General features: G+C 31.7%; 1 protein-coding gene across 5 annotated transcripts in view; it reads left to right on the forward strand.

Moving 5' to 3' along the window:
• The first annotated feature begins 3,639 nt into the window (after positions 1-3,639).
• LOC111704325 (uncharacterized) overlaps positions 3,640-10,304 on the forward strand; it is a 54,712-nt gene continuing 48,047 nt past the window's right edge. For 2 of the 5 annotated variants that reach the window (XM_023476544.1, XM_023476545.1), the window contains exon 1: positions 3,640-3,779. The gene's annotated coding sequence lies outside the window, so the exon portion shown is untranslated. The remainder of the gene's footprint in view (positions 3,780-10,304) is intronic. The other 3 variants (XM_023476542.1, XM_023476543.1, XM_023476547.1) reach the window with 2 other exon arrangements.

Here is a 10,304-nt window from a genome sequence, read left to right on the forward strand (position 1 = left end):
CGACTAGGTGAATAGTTTAAATTCCTGTTTATGCAGGTCCTCTTCCACTTCATTTATTGAGTCTGACACTCTGACACTTTTAAATACATACCTTTAATAACTTACAATTACTTAAACTAACTAATGACCAGGAGTTAATTATACAGATTGATTTATCAACATGGATTTGTTTAAAAATAACTTATTATACAAAGATTATTTTCAAATTGGAAGTCTCCAACAAACATTACTAAACTCAACAATCTAGATTTCGGTAATTTGAAAACCAACAACAAAGAAGAGGGCTAATTTCAAAATGCTTATAATATATTTATTTAGTTTAGAATTTTTACTATCTGAAACCTTTTATAAAATTATGATATCTTCACGAAAAATTTTCACACCAAAAAGGACTAAGAATTACAACTTGATTTTTTAGTCTTGGGAATTATTTTCTAAATACTTAGTTTTATTTTGTCGTGATATCAAGCTAACCTTCATTTGTAGAATAGTATCGAGTTTTTTATAAATAATGACAACTTAAAGGGAAATATAGAATGTTTTAACAGATCTTTCGACTACATCCATCTAAAACAGATGCTAAAAATTTAACAATTTATCTATATTTAAAAGTTTAATTTTGAATAACCAAATGTACAAAATTCCATGGTTGAGGACTGCAGAGTGGTTAAAAAATCTGGTTATATTACTTGTATTATAAAATTCACAAATCATGATTAAATTCCGCGTAAATCGAAAATGATTAAAAGTTATCCAATGTGTGAATTTTCTTTTAAATATTTCTTCTTTAACACTATTTTGTTTTGTAAAATTTACAAGCACAGCTTTTTTATTTTTTTTATTAAATTCTTTTGTTCCCGGCAATATTGAGAATTTGTATCATTGCTAAATCAAACCTTCAGATTGTGTAACATATATGTACATTTTTAGGTCATCATTAAAGTGTCATTCTCTGTGGGTAGGGTTGTTAATCGTTTTTATAAACGAACAACTCGTTTTGAACTTTTATAAGTTTATGAATGTTGTCTTGTGTTTTATCGAGAGAAATAACCTGAATGTTTTCTAACCTCAGGGATTTCTGATCTAAGGATTTTCCGACCAAAAAATTAATTTTTTCTTAAAAAGATCGTTAGCGATCGTCGAAAATGGAAACCGACCTAAATTCAACAAAATAACAAGCTTTTTAAAATATGATAGTTTTTCTTCGTCGTTTTTAAACGAAAAAATCGTTTTAAAAAAAGTGAAAACGATCCTTCCCTATTTGTGGATAACCCTGTATTTTAATCGGGGGAAAGAAACCCTAGAATTAGTATTCAAATTAAAAACTCTGTTAAGTTTAGTATTATATATATGAGAAACAACTTATATTCGTTTAAAGTATAAGATTAAAGCTAAAAGGCTTCATATTCTTATTGATTTAGGCAAAAAGGTATTAATTACAGACTTAGAGAATCTAAATTAGCTTAGTTTACACAGTTTGCATAACTGACTATATAATCACTAATTCCTCTTTTCAAAATATTAGAATTTAGGACGTTTCGCGTCTATTTTTCTACTTTTTAAAGTTTCTTTTTCCATTGAGGGGTTCTCCTTCATTCAGTACTTGATAAAAACCATTTCAGTTCTCGCAGATTTTTCTCTTTTTATTGGTGGATTTTAAAATTTCCTTCTAGATTTAAATCTATTGATACAGTGAGAACCAGAAAAGCTTTGAAATAGGAAATAATTTTACAACTAGCTTGTTAAATCACTTATTTAAGGATATGGGTCTGTTCACACTGCACAATTGTCGTGTCTTATGTTCATTGAACTATTTAAAGACACAACTTGAGACTAACAGTCGTCTTTCTATCCTTATTAATCCTATATCGTGTAAAGTCTATAATCAGGAGTGTTGTGTTTCCTCCCTCCCACTTTATATCTAGTGCTGTGCATGACTCTATTATAACCTTTAAATCTAAATGCACTTGTTAATAACAACGCAGAACTAATACAACGATCCACCTAACCTAGCTCTATCTGTAAATAATTACGTCATTCTGTATTGTGATTAGCCTAACTACGCTATTGTATATAAAGGCGCAAAGTTATGTAATTATCTTTAATAACTTAACCTGTAATATAGATATCAAAATAAAGTTTAGCTGCGTCCATACTCTGCTTTGATTACAGTGTGAGAGTAATTGTTTCTTGGTTAGTGAACAAGAAGCATCCTGAATCAGTTTCCTGAAAGATAGATATGGATTGGGATATAAATTGATTGTATCTGTTGGACAGATACCTGAGAATACAGAATGAGCCGGGATTGAAATTGGCTACAGTATTTGTCAGATCCTTGAGTTCTGGATTGAGTTGTATCTGTCAGACAGATACCTGAGAATACAAACTGAAACCGTATCCGGATTGATATTGACTACAGTATTTGTGTGAACCTTGAGTTCTGGATTGAGTTGTATCTGTATGACAGATACCTGAGAATACAGAATGAGCCGGGATTGAAATTGGCCACATGAACCTTGAGTTCTGGATCGAGTTGTATCTGTATGACAGATACCTGAGAATACAGACTGAGCCATATTCGAATTGATATTGGCTACAGTATTCGTGTGAACCTTGAGTTCTTGATTGAGTTATGTCTGTGGGACAGATACCTGAGAATACAGACTGAGCCGTATCCGGATTGATATTGGATACAGTATTTGTGTGAACCTTGAGTTCTTGATTGAGTTATGTCTGTGGGACAGATACCTGAGAATACAGACTGAGCCGTATCCGGATTGATATTGGCTACAGTATTTGTGTGAACCTTGAGTTCTTGATTGAGTTGTATCTGTCAGACAGATACCTGAGAATACAAACTGAAACCGTATCCGGATTCATATTTGTTTGAGTTATATCTGAGTTTGTTTGAGTTATATCTGTGGGACAGATACCAGAGAATACAGACTGAGCCATATCCTGATTCATATTTGTTTGAACCTTGAGTTCTTGATTGAGTTATATCTGTGGGACAGATACCAGAAAATACAGACTGAGCCGTATCCGGATTCATATTTGTGTGAACCTTGAGTCCCCTGATTAAGTTGTACCTGGATTGATACGGGTCTGAAAGCAGTTTTAGGAGAAGGGCATTTACTACAGAGACTAGAACCTAGTGATTGAAAAATAATCGATCCCCATCCCTATCAATCCCAAACCGTGTAGAGTATAGAACCGGAGTGTATTCCCTCCCTCCCTGTGTATATCTGGTGCTGTGTAGAATCTATAATCCAATCCTCTGTAGGCTATCTTTATATTTATATCTAATTTATTGTGTACAACCTAGTAATTGAAGTAAAAAAAATCCATCTCCATCCTATGGATCCATACTTTGTAGAGTCTATGGTCCGGAGTGTGTTTCTTCCCTCCCCCTGAGTACCTGGTGCTGTGTAGAGTCTATACTCCAACCCACATTTTCAAACATATACATGTGTATCTACTTTATTGTGCATAGCCTAGTGATTGAAAAAATCCATTCCCATCCTTATTAATCCAGTGTAGAGTCTATGATCCGGAGTGTGTTCCAATCCTCCCACTGTATATCTGGTGCTGTGTAGAGTATATAATCCATCCCTCCCTCCAGATAATATTTAATTATCCGTCAGTTTGTGTAAACCAGGTGTGGAGGGAGCAGCAGATCCCGTAGAACAGGTGGCAGTGACAGTGAAAACATATTTAATTCCGATACATTTGTATGATGCATGATGCAATCAAAATTAATCCAGGAGACCTTTTTCTAGGTAGGTTGCAACTGTCACACTTAAATTTTGTACAATCAAAATGTGCAATAATAAAAGAGCCTAATGATAAGATTTGAATTTGAATTACATTTTTTTAGTAAAAATCATCTTTTTGTCGATAAAATATTACTATTCTCTTCAAAGTAGCTCCCATGCCTTTTTTAAATTTTAAGTTTGTGTATACTTGCAGTTTTCAGGAGATTTCAGAATGTAATAAAATATGTTTTCCAAATGTAAGATTTCAGAGAGAAAGTTGAAAATGTAATAGAGAAGTTTCAAAGTTAGGATTTTACGATAAAAAAAATTAATACAATGTAATTATTTTAGAATTAAATACAAAAAATGGATTATTTCAAAGCATGAAATTACAATTCGAAATTTAAAAAAGTTAAAATTAAATTATGAGGGAAAAAACATCTTTTCTATAATGTACGTTGTCAGAATGCTTGTTCCAAGTTTAAGAATTCAGAAAGTATTAATTGAGTTCCGAAAGTTCGAGTTCGAAATGTACTATATTTACATATAATATCTGATGTGAGAATATATGATCTATCGTAGCTGTTTTATGGCTTCTGGATAATTATTTCTTGTAATGTATGTAAAAACTGAAAAAAATTACTTGAAAACAATCTTTCCTGAAGATTGCGTTGCATGAAATATAATTCTATGTATTTTTCATGAATTTTGTAGCATTATTAAATAAAAATGAATTTAATTGATTCTTAAAATTTCAAATCGGTTATAATCAGTTACAACTACTCTACAGGGAAAGGAATTTTACTTTACCAAGAGTTCCCAAGACCAATTTTGTCTACGTAATATCCAGAGCGCGCGAGGGATGTTTTGTAGACAAAATTGGTCGAGGGAACCCGATGTTAAGTAAAATTTTCAATTTCCCGAAAAAGTAGCTGTAAACAATTTTATCGTTTATTGAGATGAAAATGCGCGAATTTTTTCCCGAAAACTTTGCAGAGCAGGTGGTTATATTAGATAACTGTCCCTAGGGACGTTAAGTAACCTAACCTCCCTCCTTAGGGGGAATCTTAGGTCGGTAATGTTGGTCAAAAGGATTCATATTTCTTGTTGTGAGTTAAACACATTAGAATTGTTCAATTTAGTTCAAAGGGAGTGTTCGCGAAAAATGAAAGGGGTATAGGCTTAGTGCGATAAAAAAAGTGCTTTTGATCGCTACTAATCTTACTTCTATCTGTGCGTCTATAAGAAGAAAATTGTTAAAGACGTCTCCTACCGAATAACTTAGCGGCCATACAAATTCAGAAAATTGCAACATACGACTTAGACCGTAAAAAATCAATTTAATTTCAAACAAAGCATTCAGATATTACAACCTGTAGTCATCGATTATCTTTCGCCACATTCGTATATAGTTTGTATTTTATAATATTTTTTGATTAATTTGTTTGTTTCTCTTGTCGCTTGCGCAACTATCTAAGAATGCCGAACACCACTCACAATTTTCGAAATCCGTTGAAAACATTTTCTAAGAAAATAAAATATTATAAAATATAAACTATATACAAATGTGGCGAAAGATAATCGATGACTATAGGTTGTAATATCTAAATTATTTGTTTGAAATTAAATTGATTTTTTAACGGTCTAAGTAGTATGTTGCAATTTTCTCAATTTGTATGGCCGCTAAGTTAAGTGTAAATATGAAAACAGGAAGAATACCAAGTTTTATGAACACAGGAAAAGATGCAAAAGTGTATATGTAAACACAGGAGGGATATACAAGTGTTTATATGAATACAGGAAGGATGTACCAATACAAGTGTATATACGAATACAGGAGGATATACAACTACAAGTGTACATATGAACACAGGAGGGATATACAAGTGTTTATATGAATACAGGAAGGATGTACCAATACAAGTGTATATACGAACACAGGAGGATATACAACTACAAGTGTACATATGAACACAGGAAGGATATACAAGTGTAAACACAAACACAGGAAGGATATACAAGTGTACATATGAACACAGGAAGAATATACGTACAAATGTATATATGAACACAGGAAAGATATACAAGTGTATATGAACACAGAAATGATATACAAGTGTATAATGAACACAGGAAGGATATACAAGTGTATAATGAACACAGGAAGGATATAAAAGTGTATATATGGACAAAGGATGGATATAAAAGTGTATATATAAACACAGGAAGGATATAAACTATATTTACGAGCACAGGAAGGATATTCAAGTGTATTTATAACACAGGAAGGATATGCAAGTAAATATATGAACACAGGAAAGATGTAAAGTGTATATAGAAATACAGGAAAGATGTAGTACATAATTACAGAGTGCAGTGTATATATACGAACACAGGAAGGATATACAAGTGTATAATGAACACAGGAAAGATAAACAAGTGTTTATATTAACACAGGAAGGATATACAAGTGTATATATAAACACAGGAAGGATATACAAGTTTATATATGAACACACGAAGGATATACAAGTGTATATGTGAACACAGGAAAGATGTACAAGTGTATATATTAATACAGGAAGGATATACAATTGTATAAACGAACACAGGAAGGATATACAAGTGTTTATGAATACAGGAAGGATATATAAGTGTATATGTAAACACAGGAAAGATATACAAGTATTTATATTAACATGGGAAGGATATACAAGTGTATATATATGAACATAGGAGGATATACAGGTGTATATGTAAACACAGGAAGGATATACAAGTGTTAATTAACACAGGAAGGATATACAAGTGTATATGTAAACACAGGAAGGATATACAAGTGTATATATGAACACAGGAAGAATATACGAGTGTATGTATTAACACAGGAAGAATATGTGTGTTTAATCTTATCTAATCTACTATCCAGGGTTTTTGTTTCTTAACATTGAACAATGATTCACATAGATACATCTTCCTTACTGAGTAAACATTACAAGATTACAGCACCCCAAACTAACGAGAGAGAGAAGCATTCGGTTTCTTTTATTTGAAATCAAACGTGTTTTCGTCTATAACTTAACAGTCTTTAGACTTACAGATTTCTTTGTTTTTTACTTTTTCATTCAAAATGTATATGCCAACAAAAAAATATTTATGATAAAAGGCTATAAAATTATATAAAAGGGGTCAAATTGTGATCGAAAGTCACAGTTTTCTGAGATATTGACAGAACCGTTAAATCCACGTGACAGGGCACTTTGCGCCCCTATATCATAGCTTTTTGCTGCTGTTTTTCTGCAAGTACAATTTCACATATAACAAAAATTTTCCTGACTTTATTGTTTCCAAAATAAAATAAAATTATTTTGCTGCAAAACCTAGAATAAACCTTTTCATGGAATCATAAGAGCCACCAAAAAAATAATTGGGCCTGATCGGTTCAAGTTGGGCTCAATTGTTTTCTTTTATTGGATACAGACCAACAAACAAGCCTGGGGTGAGTACAAAAATAGGGTTTGTGTTGTTTTACAAAACACTAAAAAATGTTTATTGAAATAAAGTGAACCAAATGCAAAAATACTATTCTTAGAAATCGATTTTAAAATGTTTTTCAATCATACTCCAAAGTTTCATAGTCTTTTGATAAAAATCAGTACAGCGTTTGGACTTTCTCTAATACAAAATAATAGTTTTCTAAAGAAAAATCAATATTTAAGAATGAGAAGAACGATAAAGATACGCAAACATGGGACAGACTTTGGATATATAGGGCTGAAAGTTACAGTTACATAAATTATTATTTAGCATCAGATGAATTCCAAACCTTGAGTAAAATGAGAATGATCGAAGGGTCTAGTTAACACCATCAGTCTATTAGTAAATTCTAGTAAATATTAAAATTTCCAAAATCGGCAAAAATGGTCCACGCAAGAATACTATTTATAAAATCAATAGACACTTGATCGAACATCTGGAGTTGATCTTTCTTTCTCCTACCGTCTTCATCTCTTTCTACTTCTTTCTCAGTCTCTTAAACAACCACAGATGTACACAATGTACACAAGTTTTTAATCACTTCTTGAATATCGATCAAGTTGTTTTTGATCAGCCATAGTATTCTTCCGCAACCAATACGGTTTTTTGGGACACCTGTAGACAAAAACATAGTTTTTAGTTACCCAAGCCTTTTGAGGAACTGTCTCAGTAATTTTAAGAAATAAAGCCTAAAAGATTGGTATGTCGGATTCACAACGGTGCAATAAAACCTCTATCTGATTGACACTGGGGACAATAGTGTCGTTACTTTATTTTAAACGATTTAAATACCAAAATATCTTATTATTGGCTCTTTAGCATAAATCCGTCAGTCACTTTACCAGAGAAATAATTATTTAAAGTATTAATTTTTTCATAGAAACATTCATACTTGATCGTTAGAAGGTACCGTTGTGAATCAGAAATGCCACTCTGTATATGGAGGGTCAATTCAAATTACGTCTATACACTAAAGCAGTAATTAAGAGCACGTGATCTTTACTGCTTTTAATGATGTCTAATTAATGAAATTAAATCAATATATCAACTGGGGCAGAACCTATCCATTAAATACAGGGTGTCCCACATCATATTAGATCGTTTATAGCTTTAAATTTCTATTTTCAGGACTAAATCAGAAAATTTTAAATTTAATGCATCATTTTTAAAATTTGTATAAGGCTAATATAAAAATTTGCACGCAGAAAATACTAGGTTTTCGAGTATTATATCTGCGATATGCGATTAAATATAATCTATCTCATACAAAATAAAGATTCTAAAAAGGCAAATGCAAGTATGTATGTAATATATAGTCATTACTATTAAGACATCTGACCGTTTTATTCATTGAAAACATCACCTTAAAGTTGTTCATTATAAAGGGACTGAAATTTTAATTTCAAATGACACATGCAAACCTAACGGTACCCTTGAAACCTTTCTCTGATCAATATTGTGAAAGATATTGCCGTTTTTCTAGGTTTAAAAGTTTACAATTCTGATAGTTCCCATTTTATTTTCCTATTAATAGTATAAATGCGCAAATCAATTTTGTAGAGAAACCACAATAGAAAACAATCTGTTGTCAAAATAATAACATTATTAATATCAAAATCATACTTGATCAGTGATCAGACAAAGCTTTGAAGGGTACCGTTGTGAATCGGACATAAATATGAAATACACGACTGTACAGATTTTTTAGTCCTAATTCTCTGCAGCTGTACGCTTATATAATTTCTTTGTCACATCATTTATTAGAAATGAATCTAAAATATTTTACTGGGTTACCTATACAGGAAAAATCTGAACCAATCAGAGAAAAGGATTTAAAGAATTATTACGTAAGTATCGGTATTCGGTAATCAGCTGTTTTTTAAATTTTAAATGATTTACGTGACGGAAAACAAAACATATTTCCAGTTACAACCGTATTTTGGGTTTACGTGCAAACATTAATTAATCTAAAACGTGAAATTTTATTAAATCAAGGTTTTTACTTTTAAATATATCGTAATTAGTTGAATGCCGCTTAGCGCTGAATGATGATAGATAAATATAGGGATTGCGGGATTTCAAGATTTTAACCCGTCGATTTCGGCGAGTTAAATATTTAACCTCACGCTTAAAGTTCAGGTTTAAATTAAGTCTGAAGTGGCATTTAACCATGAACTTAAAATTTAAGTCAAAACTTTTCGTTCTTTAGTTTTAGACTCTGGATGTGACGACGGTATGAAATTTCTACTGTCTTTTCCCTTGTATGCATAATTCCCTGTAACAACAAGGTTCGTTCTTTGGAAAATCAATAAATAAACCATTACAGACAATATTCAGGGCTAATGACTCAATTCAACCTTGAGAAAATCCAATTTGTAAAGTTTTAGGTCGTCTTTCCAATCTCATTCTTTGTGGATAACCCTGTACATAAAAAAGGATAGAATTTTACCTTCAAGTTATGATATTTTTTATGCTTATGTCGTCTTTACTCTGTTATATGGTTAAACCCTCATACTGTTGAATTGAAATGTAAAATTGAGGCTAATTTTAAGCATTACTTATTCAGGAGTTACAGTTAGTCAAATATTTTACTTTTCAGCGGCACATGTCAAACCGGAACCAAGGTGGAGGGGGGCTCCTCCCCCCACTCACCTGCTCATTAGTTAACCCGCTATACTGCAGGGAGTCTTGTAAAACATGAGATTTCCACTCTTAGGTCTTTTTAAATGGAAATAATTGGGTTTGTGAATATAAATATAAGACATATTTGATATTGTTTAGTTCTTCTTTATGTTGACATCGGTTATAATAGTTTCACCTAAAAAAATCTAGAAGAGATATTATATTCATTCAGTTGAGTATATACATAGAGAATAGAATATATAGAGAGGAATTAAAAGAATCTCTCGGTATGAATTTTTTCAGTCCCTTTCAGCCTAAAAGGGACTTCAAAGTGTACAAATCATGTAAATGTTCACAAATTATATGCAGTAGAGTACATTAATACAGTAT

The sequence above is a fragment of the Eurytemora carolleeae genome, unplaced genomic scaffold (genome assembly GCF_000591075.1).
Source record: "Eurytemora carolleeae unplaced genomic scaffold, Eaff_2.0 scaffold558, whole genome shotgun sequence".
Taxonomy (NCBI): Eukaryota; Metazoa; Arthropoda; class Copepoda; order Calanoida; family Temoridae; genus Eurytemora; species Eurytemora carolleeae.